The sequence below is a fragment of the Protopterus annectens genome, chromosome 2.part0, assembly GCF_019279795.1.
Source record: "Protopterus annectens isolate FY-2018-M chromosome 2.part0, PAN1.0, whole genome shotgun sequence".
Classification (NCBI taxonomy): Eukaryota; Metazoa; Chordata; order Ceratodontiformes; family Protopteridae; genus Protopterus; species Protopterus annectens.
In genome coordinates, this window is record NC_056728.1 from 1,753,933,614 (window position 1) to 1,753,950,951 (window position 17,338).

Below are 17,338 nucleotides of genomic sequence, written 5' to 3' on the forward strand. Positions count from 1 at the left end.
ACTGTGACCCTCTCCTTGTTCAGTCTGGTGAGTGGGACGTCAGTGTGTCTGACTATGGAGTCACCTATGACAAGTGTGTCTGGCATTGTGTTTGGCCTTAAGGGGTGTGACTGATTTGCACACTGACTTTGTGATCTATGTGTTGCTTGTGTTATGTCATGAGGTGGCAGTTGTTTGGGTGTCTGCTTTGGAGGCCTCTGCTGTTTTGGTAGATTTTTGATCAGTGCCTTCGAGTATGTCTTTTTGTGTTTATGTGTTTGATTTGTAGTTGTGATAGTTCTATGTGAGACTGGGTTTATGGTGTGTGTGGTTACCTTCTCCTCCTGTCTGGTTTTGCCAGTCCTGAGTTGAGAGAGCTCAGCCTCCAGTTTGGCTATATAGTTGCATCTCTCGCATGTATTTGTGTTTTGTGGGAGGAGGAGAGGGTTGTTTGTGTACATGAGGCAATTGTAACATTGCCTCAATATTCCCAGATTCACCAGCTGAGCAGGAGAGGACGCTAGCAACTGACCCTTTGACATGCTAGAAGAAATGAAAAAGTTTGCTGTGTAACTGAGTCAGAAAGGACCTATAGGGAAGTGGGTACTCAAGGGGGTTTTAAGCTAGTGAAGTACTTTGTATAATATAGAAGTGCTTTACCTGACTAAAAAATGCTTTAGGAACAAGTGCTGAGCTTTACAGATAGAGAATAGACTGTTTAGATTACAAGTAGAGCAGTTCTAAGGGAAAAAATGAAGAGCAGACTTTACAGAGCCAGAAATAGTTTAACCGGTGCTGCCTGATGGTGCTCTAGTGGCAGCTCCGCGCTAAATGCAGAAAAGGCAATAAGTCAGTAGTACAGGCTAGCACACTTTAGTGGGCAGCCAAACAATTAAATTAAACAGCAAACAAACACTTTTCGACTTGAATTACACTAATTTCGACTAAAATGTACTTTTAAGTGCAAATAATAAAAAATGCAGTAAATAACTATGAAAACAGTTAAAGCTTGCTCTAGGTAAGCAGTAGAAGGTAAAACAAATATAAAAAACAGCAGGATACTTAATCAGGAAAGCAGTCGCTTTTTTTCAGTTCTCTGTAGCCAGGAAGACTCAACAGGACCACGTGGAGCTGTGTCTGAGCAATATGGCTTCAAAAAAAAATGCCAGAGGCAGATTTTAACCAGGGAACTTCAAAAGAGCTAGAAATGTTCCAAAATGACCAATTACTACAACTTCGTGTGCTGAGGTCACTTCCCTCAAGGACAGGTAGGCTATTCAAGGCTCCCCACTCCCACTGGTGAGCTAAGAAACTTCCTTCTATCCAAGTAAGGCAATGGACAACACAGGAACTACAACACAGCCCAGGATACAGCAAGGCCTGTAAACTGGTCTAACTAGTTTAGGAGAGGCAGGAAAACAAGGAATATTTTTTTTTTTTTTTTTTTTTAAATAGAAACACACAGAAATGCAGAAAAGGCAATAAGTCAATAGTACAGGCTAGCACACTTTAGTGGGCAGCCAAACAATTAAATTAAACAGCAAACTAACACTTTTCGACTTGAATTAGACTAATTTCGACTAAAATGTACTTTTAAGTGCAGATAATAAAAAATGCAGTAAATAACTATGAAAACAGATAAAGCTTGCTCTAGGTAAGCAGTAGAAGGTAAAACAAATATAAAAAACAGCAGGATACTTAATCAGGAAAGCAGTCGCTTTTTTCAGTTCTCTGTAGCCAGGAAGACTCAACAGGACCACGTGGAGCTGTGTCTGAGCAATATGGCCTGCCTGTGTTTGTGTGCCCTTGTGCTCATTTGCTCAGAGCTGCACAATGCTAAGCAGCCATGCTACTGATTTAGACTGTTTTATACTGGATTTGACTTTCAACACCTAGGACAAGTACTTTTGCATTTCTTACTCAGTTACTGAAATAGCTCTGCACTTATTTTGGCTTGGTATTTATTGTGATATGAGTCAGAATTGCCAACTCTAGTGAGAGTAGAGGAAAAAAGCCATTTCTAGGCATTTAAGCAAAAGTACTTAAGAAGCTTTCATTGCAAGGCTTGTGATTGCTGAAGGACCTTAGAGTATGTTGTTCTGTTGTTGTCCAGAGGGCTATCTCTTTTTTAAATATGTTTACCTGTGTAATTCAACTGTACATGCTCAACACTGCCTCTCAAGCAGCAGTGGTTAAGTGTGCTCTGGGTAGACACAAGAAGTTAGAAACTTCACTTTCCCTATAAAACTGACCTGAAAAAGTCCTTGAAAACTTAGTACTCAGCATTTGCTCGATGACCCACTGGATTGTGTGAAGAGGCACTTTGCCCTTTGTGTACAAACTAAAATTTCCATTTTACTCAGACAGTAGTTTAGTAAACCTGTTCTAAACCATTATTTAGAGTACTTCCGTAGCAGTTAGCATCTGAACCATGCACATGCACTTTCCAATTATGTCTGGAGCCAGTCTGATTGAAATGGGCATCCTGAGACAATGTAGTAACTGTCTCATGTTTACTAAAAACTACTAGTACTTAAATGTACTGACACAATGTGTGAGAGATGTTTTTATATAACAACTCTGGAGTTAATGCTCTCTCATAAGACCACAATATCTAGCAATTCAGGCATGGGAGCACTAGCTTCTTTGGCTCTGGGAGACGTTCTGTCTGGGGAATGCTTTTCGGGGTAACCAGAGAAAGAGCCCATTTGAAAGGGCTGAACTGTCACACTATACTTGTATCACTCAATACAGACCAAACACATAGACCTACCTGTGCTGAGGCTCTTAAAAGTAAACTGCTTAAACCACAGATGCCTCTTTAATGCAGCCCAGGAAACAAATACCCTCAGGAACTTTGCAATCACTCAACTCAAGCAGCACCTTTCAAGAAATATGCATCTAAGACTCACAGTGACGTAGAAGCCTAACTAAACAGTGAATAGTCCTTATATCACCATGTATTCACTATTGTAAGAGAGTCCTTTTTCATCATACAGCTTATTAGTAAGGGTATGAGGTCCAGGTCAAGGAACGTGATCATTCAGCTGTATTTCTCTCTTATTAGACCAATCATCGGAGTATAATATCCATTTTTGGTATGTATTTGTCCAAATTCTTGACACAGTGTGAATGCTCACAGCATTTTTCTTCACGAAAATCAAGGGTCCAAATCATAAGAATTACACTGATCATCTCAAAGCACTGTCCCTATTGTTGGTATCCTACAAGTTGCTGATGAGTGACCTTTTCCTGATACATAGAGCCTCAACAGATCTTACCTCACAGACCTACATAATGTCCATAAGTCCAATGGTGGCATAAACACCCTCTCAAGAGATTTTATTCTCTTCTACAACATGAATAGAACATTTTAGATGGATAGATATGTTTTACTTCTTTGGAATCATCTTCCTCTCCCCACAAAACAAATTACTTCTGTTACTTTATTCAATCATAATTTGGATAAATGGATGGGAAAACAGAAATTCATCACTGGAGTAGCACCCTTGTCCCTTGTGAAGGGGTGATATGTAACTGTTCTATCTCCTCTGGGTTATTCATATTTAAATTCCAAGGGGTAAAAACTTCATGGGACTGCATGGATAGGCTTCTAAAGATCCTTCAGAGCGAATAGCCTTCTACGAAACTATGAAATTATGAAACAAATGTTGGAAGCATAAATTGTTAGCAAGTGAGAAATGAGAATGACAGCCAGGGGAATTAAGCAACTCCAAATGTTAACAATATACTGCAAGCAATGGTAAAGGGTGTTATTATAAGTAAACTTAACATAAACCTGTAATTTAGCTGTCTTATATGGAAGAAGATTTGAATGTACTGGGCACAGAACTGTTATGACCTAGCAAAATGTTGTTTTTTCAGAGAAAAAAAGCATAAAAAATAAAATTGCTGCATTTTAGCTGTAACACATTAAACATATGAAGTCTTATTAAACTAATATTTCAAATGTAATTTGATAACTTAAAAATATCCATTTTTGAGCAGTACATGTGAGGAAGCACTGTAGGAATAAATCTTAAAGTGCACCATAAGACCCAGAAAATGGCATTTGGTAAGGAAAAACTTATCACTGTCACTGGTTTGTGGTTTTTACTTCATTTGATGTTTGTGTGTTATAAAAAAATCACCTTCTTGGTGGTTTCCTAGTTGAAAGGAAAAACTGCTTTTGGGAAAAACTAGTTACTTAATTGTCTAGAGACTCCTGGTTGGTCTAATGGCAGTGACAGCTGCATGGAATGCTAGACGAGGATCACAGATATTCATCATTAGATCACTGTTGCAGTAGCCTGAACTGGGAAATCCTGCCAAGGACAAGTCAGCCAGCTTTCAAAGCTATGGAACACCTTCCATACACCCTAGCTACTGCACAACCTGAAGAGAGCAAGATACAGTCAGTGGCTAGGGCACCAAAACTTTCTTGCGCTATAGAGTTTTGGATGCTTTACCAAGGCAGGGCAGATTAGTACCCCATTGGGGATTACCTTCTACTTCACTATTTTTGAGGAGAAAAGTGTTTCTTTTCTGTCAGAGATTTATGCTACAGGTATAAACTTGTATTTTTAATGGCTGCCACTAAACGTTTTAACTCAGAATTTAACTTTTTTGCTTTTACCTCTCTGGGGGGAAATGCCTTGCAAATAACTATCTTACATAAGAAAAAAGGTTTCATTTTTCTGTCAAATATTATGGCTATAGGCTTGGTCTAGTGGTTTTGGGGGGTTGCTATTAAAGCATTTTACCTCAAAACATATTTATCCTATCATGGTATTTCACTCACTTTCATAAGCTTGACTATAACCTAATGTCAGAAACTGTTTTTGGTAGACAGACGACCCATGAGACCAGACAACATCCCAGGCTGCATTTTACATTAACTTCAGAATGAACTGGCTCCTCACCTAAGTGCCACGTTCAATCATAGCCTCACGTCAGGCTTTGTGCCCACTGAATGGCGCACAGCAACAGTTATCCCACTCCACGAAGGGGTAGCCACCACTGATCCCAGGAACTATCTCACTATTAGCCTGAGGAGCCTGGTCTGTAAGGCTATGGAACGTGTCATCATGTAACTCATAAACAAAGACATTGGTAACTTCCAAACTCTGGATCCCACCCAGTTCGGGTTTGTGAAAGGCAGATCATGCCTCTTGAACCTGATTGACCTCTGTGAGGCAGTCACCAAAGCCATAGACGAAGGTAAGGTGGTTCACACAGCCTATCTTGACCTCGCCAAGGCTTTCGACAACATCCCCCATTCTGGAATTATAGCTAAAGTCACTAAACTAGGAATAAATCCCTATGTCACAAGATGGGTTGCCAACTGGCTCGCTGACAGAACCCACAATGTAAAAGTTGCAGACTCCAAATCTAACTTTAAACCAGTGATAAGTGGCATACCACTGGGTTCAGTCCTGGGACCTCTCCTGTTTGGTATCTACTTCTCTGAAGTACAGGCTAACACAGAAGGCCTTTTGCTAACAAAGTTCACAGATGACTGCAAACTAGGAGCCATAGTTGAGTCCCCAAATTATGTGAACATCCTACAGAAGGGCCTCACTGAGACAGATGCCTGGTGTCAGAGCCATGGCCTCATGCTCAGTACCAAAAAGTGCATTGTCATCCCCTTTGGTATAAAATTGTATTATCGAATCCCCAAATGATGTGGATACTCTACAAAAGGGCCTTACAGAAACAGATGCTTGGTGCCCATGGGCTCAAGCTCAATGCCAAGAAATGTATAGTTATCCCCTTTGGGGAAAAAACATGTATCCGTTAATTACCATATAGGTGGCAGTGCACTAAACACCGAAAGTTTGATAAGAGACTTAGGGACACAGGTGGACAGTGGTCTCACCTTTAATAACCACATCGCCACAACAATCAGGAAATCCTTCTATGTGGCACACCTCATCACTAAGGGCTTTTCATCTAGAAAATAGGAGGTCATTGTCCCACTGTACTCATCCCTCATTAGACCCATTATAGAATACAATGCCCCATTTGGTATGTACCTCCCAAGACATCTGCAACAACTGGAAAGGCCACAGAAATACCTCACTAAAAGAATCACAGGCCTAAAGCAGATGCCCTGCGCTGACCGCCTTAAAAAACTCCAGCTATACTCTGTCGCATATCATCTACTCAGAGGCGATCTTTGCTTAACATACAAGGTCATGTCAAACCCAGAGCTGTTGGACATGCTACACTTAAAGAAATCCCAATCCCTCAGAGCCACACGCTCCAGGGATCTAAACCTTGTCATCACAATAAACAAAACATGCTGGAGGGATAGGTTCCTGACCCAGAGACTCCCCAGACTCTGGAATAGATTGCCCATACATGTCAAGCAGAGTGCCTCTTTGGTCCTCTTCAAAAGGAACCTTGACGATTGGATGGGAGAAAGGAAATTCACCCCGGGGATCACATCAGTCGCCCTGCTAGACAGGGGTCTAGGGAAGTAAATAGTGTGGGAAGAAATAGCCAGGGAATTGTTATGGCTAGGCTTGTATAGGCCCTAGGGCTGATAGCCTAGTACCAACCTATGAACCTATGAACATCGCCACAGTAGTCAGGAAATCCTTCTACATGGCACACCTCATCACAAAAAGGTTCTCATCCACGAAAAAAGAGGTAATTGTTCCCCTCTACTCGACACTCATTAGACCCATTATAGAGTACAATGCCCCTTTTGGAATGTACCTCACAAGACATCTGCAGCAGCTGGAAAGGCCACAGAAGTACCTCACAAAGATGATTACTAGCCTCAAACAGATGCCCTACACTGACCGTCTCAGAAACTCCAGCTTTACTCCGTAGCATATCGCCTACTCCATGATGATCTCTGCCTAACATATAAAGCTATGTCAAACCCAGAGCTGTTGGACATGCTACACTTAAAGAAATCCCAGTCCTTCCGAGCTACATGCCCTAGGGGCATAAACCTTGTCACCACAATAAACAGGACATGCTGGAGGGATAGATTCCTGTCCCAGAGACTTCCCATACTCTGGAACAAGCTACCCATCTATGTCAAGCAAAGTTCCTCATTAGCACTCTTCAAGAAAAATATTGATGAGTGGATGGGAAATAGGAAATACACCCCTGGGATCACTTCTGTGGCTCTGCTCGACAGGGCCACAGGAAAATAACTTTCTTGGGTGGCGTAAGCCAGGGAACCTTGTTGGCTAGGCTTACTTAGGCCATTGGGCTGATTGCCTAGTACCTACCTATGAACCTATGAGTCCTGGTCAGGATTCTCTTCTAATTTTAATATTTTTGTGAGGAAAAGTGTTATTTTTTTGTCAGAACATGATGTTCATTATTTTCAATGTTGCAGCTGTCTTCTGACTATATTGGATGTATCCTGCCTAGGATAAAGAAGCATATGGAGTAGACTAAAATGTAAAGAATTGAATGCACCGATACAACCAGTCAGCTTCACAAAGCTCTGGCTCCCTCCAATAACTTCATTCTGACTGATGATTGAACAGCCCAGAGGAGGGAAATTAGTATTGAAAGTGAAAAAAAAATCTTCAGTACTTTCTTGCCACCTGAAGAGGTTCTTAGTTTCATATGTGTGTACTAGGCTAATGGCCCTGGAGCCTTTGTAAGCCTAGCCATAGGATTACCCTGGCATCATGCCACCCGACCTTAGTTCCTAGTGCCTCTGTCGAGTAGAGCCACTGGAGTTATCACCGGGGTGAATTTTCTATTTCCCATCCGCTCATCAAGATTTCTCTTGAAAAGGGTCAGCAAGATGCTCTGCTTGACATGTATGGGAAGTCTGTTCTATAGCATGGGCAGTCTCTGGGTTATGAACCTGTCCCTCCAGTACATTCTGTTGATTGTGGTAATGAGGTTGAGGTCTCTGGAGTGTGTGGTGTGGAGGGATTGGGATTTCTTTAGATGTAGCATTTCTAACAGAGCTGGGTCAGACATGGCTTTGTAAGTCAAGCAGAGATTGCCTCTAAATAGGCGATATGAGACAGAAAATAGTTGGAGTTTTTTTTTAGTTTGTCCATATAGGACAAGTGTTTAAGGCCTAGGATCCTCGTTGTGAGGTACTTTTGCTGCCTCTCCAGTTGTTGCAGGTGTCTGGTGAGGTACATGCCAAATGGGGCATTGTACTCGATAACTGGCTTAATGAGGGAAGAGTAGAGGGAGACAATGGCCTCTTTCTTCCTGGATGCAAAACACTTAGTAATGAGATGTGCCACATAGAAGGACTTTCTGACCACAGTGGCAATGTGGTGATCAAAAGAGGTTGCTGTCAGCCTGTGTTCCCAGATCTCTTATAATACCTTCTGTGTTCATTGGACTACCATCAATGTGGTAATTCATGGGAACTGGGTTTCTCACAAAGGGGATGACACATTTTTTGGCATTGAGCTTAAGGCCATGCTTCTGACACCAGTCGTTGGTCTCAGTGAGGCCATTCTGTAGGATGTAAACATCACTTGGCGAGTTAATAATAGCTCCCAACTTGCAATTGTCTGTGAACTTTGTCAACCAGAGTCCCTTCGTGTTGGCCTGGACTTTAGACAAGTAGATACCAAACAGGAGAGGACCCAGGACCAAACCCTGTGGGACTCCACTCGTGACTAGTTGGCAGTCTGACTTGGAGTCAGCTACTTTTATACTGTGGGTTCTATCTGTGAGCCAGTTTGCAACCCACCTCGTGATATAGAGGTTGATGCCTAGCTTAGTGAGTTTTTCTATTATTCCTGAGTGGGGAATGGTATCAAAGGCCTTGGCCAGATCAAGGTAGGCTGTATGAACCACCTTGCCTTCATCCATAGCTCTGGTGACTGACTCAAAGAAGTCACCCAAGCTGAGCAGGCATGATTTACCCTTCACAAAACCAAACTGTGTGGGATCCAGAGTTTGAAGATTCCCTATATCCTTGTTTATTACGTTCATTATGATGCATTCCATAGCTTTGCATATCAGACTCATCAGGCTAATGGGGTGATAGTTCCCAGGGTCTGTAGTCACTCCTCCTTTGTGGAGAGGGATGACTGTAGCAGTACGCCATTCAGTAGGGACAAAGTCTGAGGTGAAGCTGTGATTGAACAGGGCACACAGATGAGGTGCCAGTTCACTCTGTAGTTCATGTAGAACACAACCAGGGATATTGTCAGGTCCCATAGAAGCTGTATTCTTGGCCTTGGACAGTGCTGTTTTAACCTGTGCAGCAGTTATACTGGGTGCCTGGCAATCTACTGGTATTGTGATTGGTCCTTGGGGGGGAGGGGTAAAATTGACACTGAATCTGTCGGCCAGTATATTGGCAATATCTGTTGGCTTGGTATAGGAGGTACCATTGTGCAGTAGCTCAGAGCAAATCTAGGTATTGCCGTGGAGATTCTTTACATAACTGTAGAAGGCCTTGTGTTTGTCTTTACTATCTGCTGCGATTCTGTTTTCATAACTAGCTTTAGAGGATTTGATGAGGGATCTCAACTTTTGTTTCGGCTGATAAGGGAGTTTTTCCAGTCTTGGGGCTTCACCTTATTCCACATCAGTTTCCTCCTTTTGTTGTAGAGTTTTTTTATGGCAGGGGACCACCAGATTGGCTTCCTTTTTTTTTTGAGGAGAGCATCTTGGTTCTATTGAGTATGGCGAGATCCATGCATTTGTGTACGTGTTTGTACAGTGCATTGGTGTATGATTCAATGGTTATGCAACTATTCTCCATTTGCATTGGTGCCGTGAAGTTAGCCACCTCTGTTTTCAGGAGCCCAAAGGTAGCTTTGGAGAAGTTTTTCATAGTGGGTACCTTTGCGGGGGTGGGGGAATGTGGATTTCCAAGGTGATTAGTTTGTGGTCAGGTCTAACCAGGGAGGAGTTGACTATTGGTGCAGAGCAATGGTCGTACATGTTAGTAATGACCAGGTTAAGGATGTTGCTACCTCTAGTGGGGGTAAGAACGAGCTGGTCCAGGGCATTGAAATTAATGAATTCCAGGAAACATTGGGAAAGTGTATTGGTACATGAGTAGTTTTCCCAGTTAATGGAGGGGTAGTTGAAGTCAACCAGTATGAGAGTGTTAGGTTGGACCCTAATATTCTCCGGGGTGCTTAGGAACGTGGAGTGTGAGTCTTGGTACATGGTTGGGGACCTATAGCAGGCTACGACCTGAATTGCTGTCTTACCCGATGTTAGCTGCACCTCAAGTATTTCTGATGCGTTATGTTGGGCTACCAGTTTGGAGGTGTGCACATCCTTTCTGAATATGGAAACACCACCACTTTTGGAGCTTTGGTACAAGTTCTGGGGTCAAAAGGTGTGGAATACGTTATAGTCTGATAGTACAGGGGTGTTTTCTGCTGCCTTGAACCAGGTCTCTGTGATAGCACAAATGTCGATGTTCTCCATTTTAAGGAGTGCTTCGAGCGAGTGCATTTTGAGATTTAGACATCTAGCACTGAGCAGCATGACCCTCAGATTGCATTTGTTTGTAGCTGTTACTCTGGTAATTTGGTCTTTGTAACACCACCTAAAAAGGCACTATAGGGGTGGCAAGAGCCTTGGCCAGTATCCGGAAGCCCAGGGGTGAGAGATGCAGACCATCTCTGGAAAAACATTGAGGTCTGTCAATCATGTCATCCCAGGCAGATACTGGATCCCCTTAGAATGACACCAGAAACTTAGCCAGTTGTTGAAATCACTCATTTTCTGCTTGTACTGTGGTATCATTCTAAGTGATGGTAGGTTGCTGCTCAAGGCTAGGGTCATACCCACTTGGACTATGTAATCCGAGTGCTCCTCCATGTCTCTTTTTATGTAGTTCAAGGAGGTACATCTCAGGTCATTTCACACGCACATGTACAATGACAGACTCATATTTGTACCTGTTGTTGAGGGACCTGAGTGTGCACGTTATGTGGCAGATCCTGGCACCTGACAGGCAGCTGACTGTTACTTTCTCCTTATTCAACCTAGTGAGTGGAACCATACCTCTCAACCTGGAAACATCAAAAAGCTGGACAAGGCCCATGAAAAATAGGTACAAATCTGCACGCTGATTAATGTAAAATTTGCATACATAATTACATAACCCCACCCACTCCAGTGGAATTGTGGGATACCAACTTTCAAACGCAAACTGAAGAACAGACAACTAAAATATGGCACCACTGCATTATAAACATACTGTGTACAACTGCTCAGGGGCTTTGAATATAAAAGAGGGCTTCATAAATCATTCATGCCATTACCTAACAGAAAGACAAGTCAGCAAGTTTAATATTTCACATTGTTAGATCAGACCAATCTAGAAACGCACAGTGGCCCTACAGGATATATCATTCATAACAAAGATAATTTGCTGTAAACTATGTATGCTGGAAATGCAAGTCATTGCATGTCTGGAATTTTAACAGCAGCCATGGGTTTCTGCTCTCATATTCTTTAACTAGCATTACTACACAGCAGAATACTGTAACAGCATAGCTTGATAAAATATTGTTAATCTAACAGAAAAGAAGGCATGCTGGTTATGCTACATACTATGAATGGACACAGTAAGCATATGTATGAATATCAAAGACACATCAGCATTCTGTTAATCAGAACAATTCCTTAGTCATTCCAAAATGATGTGTTCTAAAATTGTTAAACTTTAACCAAAAGTGCACTCATGTTCAGTACAAGATCATTATGTTTCCATATTTGTAGCTATAATCAAGTGTGTGTGTGTGTGTGTGTGTGTGTGTGTGTGTGTGTGTGTGTGTGTGTACCAGTTTCACAGCTGCCCAAGAATGTAGAAAAAAGGGAATAACACTGTGAAAATGCACTATCAGCCCCTAAACCTCAACACACTGCAGTAAAACATTCCACAACCACAAACTTTCAGCAAAGAGAATGGTGACCACCAAGGCATCAGTGAAGTATAACTATGCCATACACACACACACACACACACACACACACACACACACACACACACACACACACACACCTCCACTCTGGAAGTATTCAAATGAATGCTGCACTTAGAATAACTGCTCTGAAAAACTTAGAAAATGCAACCATTACCAAAATGCACTTAGATACAGATGAACACTGCACTTAGAATAACTGCTCTGCTCTGAAATACCTTAAAGTTATGAAGAGTTCTGCAGTCCCATTACCAAAATACACACGTGCTTAGAACGCTCCATTACCAAAATACAGATGAATGCAGCACTTAGAATAACTGCTTTGCTCTGAAATACCTTAATCACACACACACACACACACACACACACACACACACACACACACACACACACACACACACACACACACACACACCCTTTCTGAACATAACAATATTTCAGCTTACTCACCAGCCCTGACCTTCTAATTAAAATCCTTGCGAGATCTAAATAAAATAAATCCTTGCTGAAATGAAGCCTTCTAACTAAAAGTAAATCCTTGCTGTTCTTTCCAGCTGAAATGCAATTCTTGCAAGACTTAAATAACAGTAAATCCTTGCTGAAAATGAAGCCTTCTAACTTTCTAAATAGAAGTAAATCCTTGCCATTCTTTTCTGGCTGGTTTGTTCCCACTAGCAAAAGCATTTGAACCAGCCGGAAACCCGGAAATATGTATGCCCCGAGCTCCATTCTGAGAGGCTAGTAGCCCTGATGAGCTGACATCATCGTGCATGCAATGACGACAGCTAAAGCACGAAAAATAAAAAAAAAAACATGTGAAAAAAATAAAAACTAAAGAAACAAAAATCGGAAATGTAGGGGTGCCACTCGGGAATTGTAGCCTCCCATTATTTGGACACCAAAACTCGGTAAAAAACGAGTAATTCAGGACAGTTGGGAGGTATGAGTGGGACATCAGTGTGCCTCACTATCGAATCACCTGTGATTAGTGTGTTGGGCATGCTGTTTTGCCTTAGGGGCTTTGGTTGAGTGGCCCAATGTTTAGGAGAATTATGTGTCTCGTGATTAGTATTGTGTTGTGGTGGTCGAGTGCATTTCTGCCTTGGAGGTTTCTGCTGTTTGGGTAGATTTTTATTGAGAGCCTCCGCGGAGGTGGGTGTGTGGTTTGTGTTTTTATGTGAAGGCAGTGCTGGAGTGAGTTCTGGAGAGCTATGTGTTTCATGTGGTGTGGTGCAAGTGTTGACCTTCTCTTCCTGACCATCTGTTCCGGTCTTGGCTGGAGAGTGCGTGGCATCCATTTTGGATATATAAGTGCATCTCTTACAAGTCTGAGTGTTGGGAGGTAAGAGGAGAGAGTTGTTGGTGTAGATGAGACGGTTGCTACATTGCCTCAGGATGTCCAAGTTTACCAGGTTAATAGGAGAAAGCCCAGAGAACTGATCTTTAGACATGCCTGGAGGGGTGGGCATTAATAATAAGTACTGGAGCTGTTTCCTTGTAGAATGTTTAGTGCTGGTAGCACTTTTGTGTGCTACAATAATTGCTATAAGAAGTCTGATAAAGTGCTAGACTAATAAGCTAGTAAAAGTGCAGGAGAGGTGAGAACTAGCAGATCTAAGGGAAAAATTGAATAGCAGACTTTGGCACCATTCAGAAGCTTACAAACAGTCCTGGATACAGCACATCTGTATCTGGACTAGACTAGTTACAGGAAAGGCAGGAAACAAGTGCAAATGCAGGTTTTTAAACCAGAAAGTTGAAAGAGATGGAAACACTGCCCAAACAGCCAATAAACTACAATTTCTGGGCTGGAAACAACTCCTCTTGTGGTAGATAGGCTACCTAGTGCTTACCACTCTCACTGATAAGCTAGAAGGCTTTCCTCTAAAACAGAAAGGTTTGGGGAGGCTCAGAAGCTTACATACAGTCCTGGATACAGCAAATCTGTATCTGGACTAGACTAGTTACAGGAAAGGTGGGGAAAAGTGCAAATGCAGGCTTTTAAACCAGAAAGTTGAAAGAGATAGAAAAACTGCCCAAACGGCCAATAAATTGGCCGGAAACCACTCCTCTTGTGGTAGATAGGCTACCTAGTGCTTACCACTCCCACTGACAAGCTAGAAGGCTTCCCTGCAACACAGAAAGGCCTGGGGGGCTCAGAAGTTTACAAACAGTCCTGGATACAGCAAATCTGTATCTGGACTAGACTAGTTGCAAGAAAGGTGGGAAACAGGCACAAATGCAGGCTTTTAAACCAGAAAGTTGAAAGAGAACTACAATTTCTGGTCCAGAAACCTCTCATCTTGTGGTAGATAGGCTACCTAGTGCTTACCACTCCCACTGACAAGCTAGAAGCCTTCCCTCCAACACAGAAAGGCTTGGGGGGGCTCAGAAGCTTACAAACAGTCCTGTATACAGGAAATCTGTATCTGGAATAGACTAGTTATTGAAAAGGTGGGAAACACGCACAAATGTGGGCTTTTAAACCAAAAAGTTGAAAGAGATAAAAAAAACTGCTCAAACGGCCAATAAACTACAATTTCTGGGCCAGAAACTACTCCTTTTGTGGTAGATAGGCTATCTGGTGCTTACCACTCCAACTGAAAAGCTAAAAGGCTTCCCTCCAACACAGAAGGGCTTGGAGGGCTCAGAAACTTGCGAACAGCCTTGGGTACAGCAGATCTGTATCTGAACTAGACTAGTTACAAGAAAAGCGGGAAACAAGCTCAAATGCAGGCTTTTAAACCAGAAAAGTTGAGAGAGATGGAAAAACTGCCAAACGGCCAATAACTACAATTTCTGGGCCAGAAACCACTCCTTTTGTGGTAGATATGCTACCTAGTGCTTACCCCTCCCACTGATAATCTAGAAGGTAGCAACTCTGAGGTTGTACAAGAACAGAAGTCAGCCTTGAAACTTCGTTCTGACAGATATGTTTCCACAAGGGAGCCCTTCCAAACAGAAATTGTTGCAACATTAAGAAAATATTTTATTTGGTAACTACAAATGGTATTTCCCCTTTAAAAAATCTGTGCTTATTTTCTAGAGGCTATTTTGTAGTAGAAGTATATGGTTTGTATAAATTTTTAGTTTATTTGTGAGAACTGAATGGTCTGGGAGTGTTTTAAATGGGCAGAAAACATTTAGAATGTATTTTTTGCTTGTGTATTCTTTGTGATTACTTGTTATTTTTTCTATTGGTGTATGTTGCAGACAACTGCTCTATTTCTTTTTTTTTAAGAACATTTTTCATTACTTTAGCATGTTTACAATATATTTACAATATATACACAGAAAGAAAGAAGTTCAGTATCAGATACTGTTATACAATGTTAGGAATACATTGAATCATCAAGGTAATCTTATACAATTAAACCTGCTTTATTTCTGACAGGAATTTTTGAATTTTCTGTTATTTTTACACAAAAAGAGACTGTGGGTGTAAGTGTGAATCTGCTGCACGTGGCAACTTAACTTCTGACTGACTTGTTCCAGCACTGCTTACCAGCACTCAGACCTCTTCTTTGGCTGCTTTATGGATACTTACTCTGGTCCTGGTGGTTCTTCTTCCACTGTACAGTGGATATAAAAAGTTTACACACCCCTGTTAAAATACCAGGTTTTTGTAATATAAAAAAGTGAGATCACAATAAATCATTTCAAAACTTTTCTCACCTTTAATGTGACTTATAACCTGTACAGTTTATTTGAAAAACAAACAAATCTGTTTGGGAAAAAAATATAAAAAATAACGTACAATATACTGGTTGCATAAGTGTGCACACCCTTAAACTAATACTTTGTTGTGTGTGCACACCCTTAAACTAATACTTTGTTAAAGCACCTTTTGATTTGATTACATCATTCAGTCTTCTTGGGCTGAACTGCCATTTTCTAGTTGATTCTCCACTGCATTATCTGCAAAGAAAAAGGAAAAGGTTAGAAATTATTCATAGGATGGTACTAGGCTATTTACCCGGAGGCCCTTATAAGCTGAGCCAAGAATTTCACCCATGTTCCCACAAAGTCAGCACCTGTTTTCCCTGTCCAGCAGGGACACAGTTGGGATCCCAGGGTATATTTTCTGTTTCCCATCCAGTCATCCAGGTTCCTCTTAAAGAGGGCTAGTGAGGTACTCTGCTTGACATGGAGAGGAAGTCAATTCCACAGACTGGGAAGTCGTTGGGACACAAATCTATCCCACCAAGTTCTATTAATGACACAGACCAAGTTGAGACCTTGTGTGCGGGTTGCACGAGTGGAGTTTGACTTACGGATATGCAGCAACTCCATCAAGGCTGAGTCTGAGACGGCCTTGTATGTCAAACACAGGTCACCTCTGAGCAGTCTGTACAAGAATGAGTAGAGGGACAGGGCTTTTATCCTATCTGTGTAGGATAGGTGTTTGACATTCTGCATTTTCCTCGTCAGGGACCTCTGTGGCCTCTCCAACTGCTGCATGTGCTTGGCAAGGTATATGCCGAAGGGGGCACTGTACTTGATAATGGGTCTGATAAGGGAGGTGTACAGGGATATTATGACCTCCTTGTTCTTGGATGAAATACCCTTACTTATGAGGTGGGCTATGTGGAATGTCTTCTGTACAACGGAGGCAACATGGCAGTCAAAAGTCAGGTTGCTATCAACCTGAGTGCCCAAGTCCCTCATGACTGATTACGTGCTTAGTACATTATTATTAATGTGATAATTAGTGGGGACACCATTTTCCCCAAAGGAGATAATGATGCATTTCTTGGCATTCAGTTTGAGGCCATGCTTCTGACACCAGTCATTAGTTTGGTTAAGACCCTCTTGGAAGATGTTCACATCACTAGGGTAATTTATAACAGTGCCCAGATTGCAGTCATCTGCAAACTTGGTCAGCCACAGGCCACTGGTTTGGGCTTGCACCTCAGAAAAGTATATCCCAAACAGTAGAGGCCCCAAGACCGATCCTTGGGGTACACCACTTGTTACGGATCTACTACTAGAGGTGGCTTCCCCTATTTTGACTGAGTGAGTTCTATCAGTAAGCCAATTAGCTACTCATCTGGAAACATATGGGTTGATGCCTAGCTGGGAGAGTTTATCTATTATGCCCGAGTGGGGAATAGTGTCAAAGGCTTTGGCTAGGTCAAGGTAGGTGGTGTGCACTGCCTTGCCCTCACCCATGGCTTTGGTGACTGTTTCAAAGAAGGCATTCAAGTTTAACAGGCATGATCTTCCTTTAACAAAAGACATGGCATATGTTTATAAAGATGATTTTCTTATCTTAGCCAGGCAGTTATCACAGGCTGTTAATTCTGGTGCTCATAACTCATTATCTGAGTGAAATTTTGGTAAACAAATTCATGAATGAAATGTGTCAGAGGATTCTTTTACTGGCAGAGAGAGACCTGCTTCTCCTGCAGATTCCAAGCCCATAACTCTGGTTCTGAATAAAGTGAGTCCTC

At 41.9% G+C, this 17,338-nt stretch overlaps 1 protein-coding gene across 2 annotated transcripts in view; it reads left to right on the forward strand.

Moving 5' to 3' along the window:
- ZMYND12 (zinc finger MYND-type containing 12) overlaps window positions 1-17,338 on the forward strand; it is a 1,002,866-nt gene that overhangs the window by 731,985 nt on the left and 253,543 nt on the right. The gene's annotated exons all lie outside the window — the stretch shown is intronic.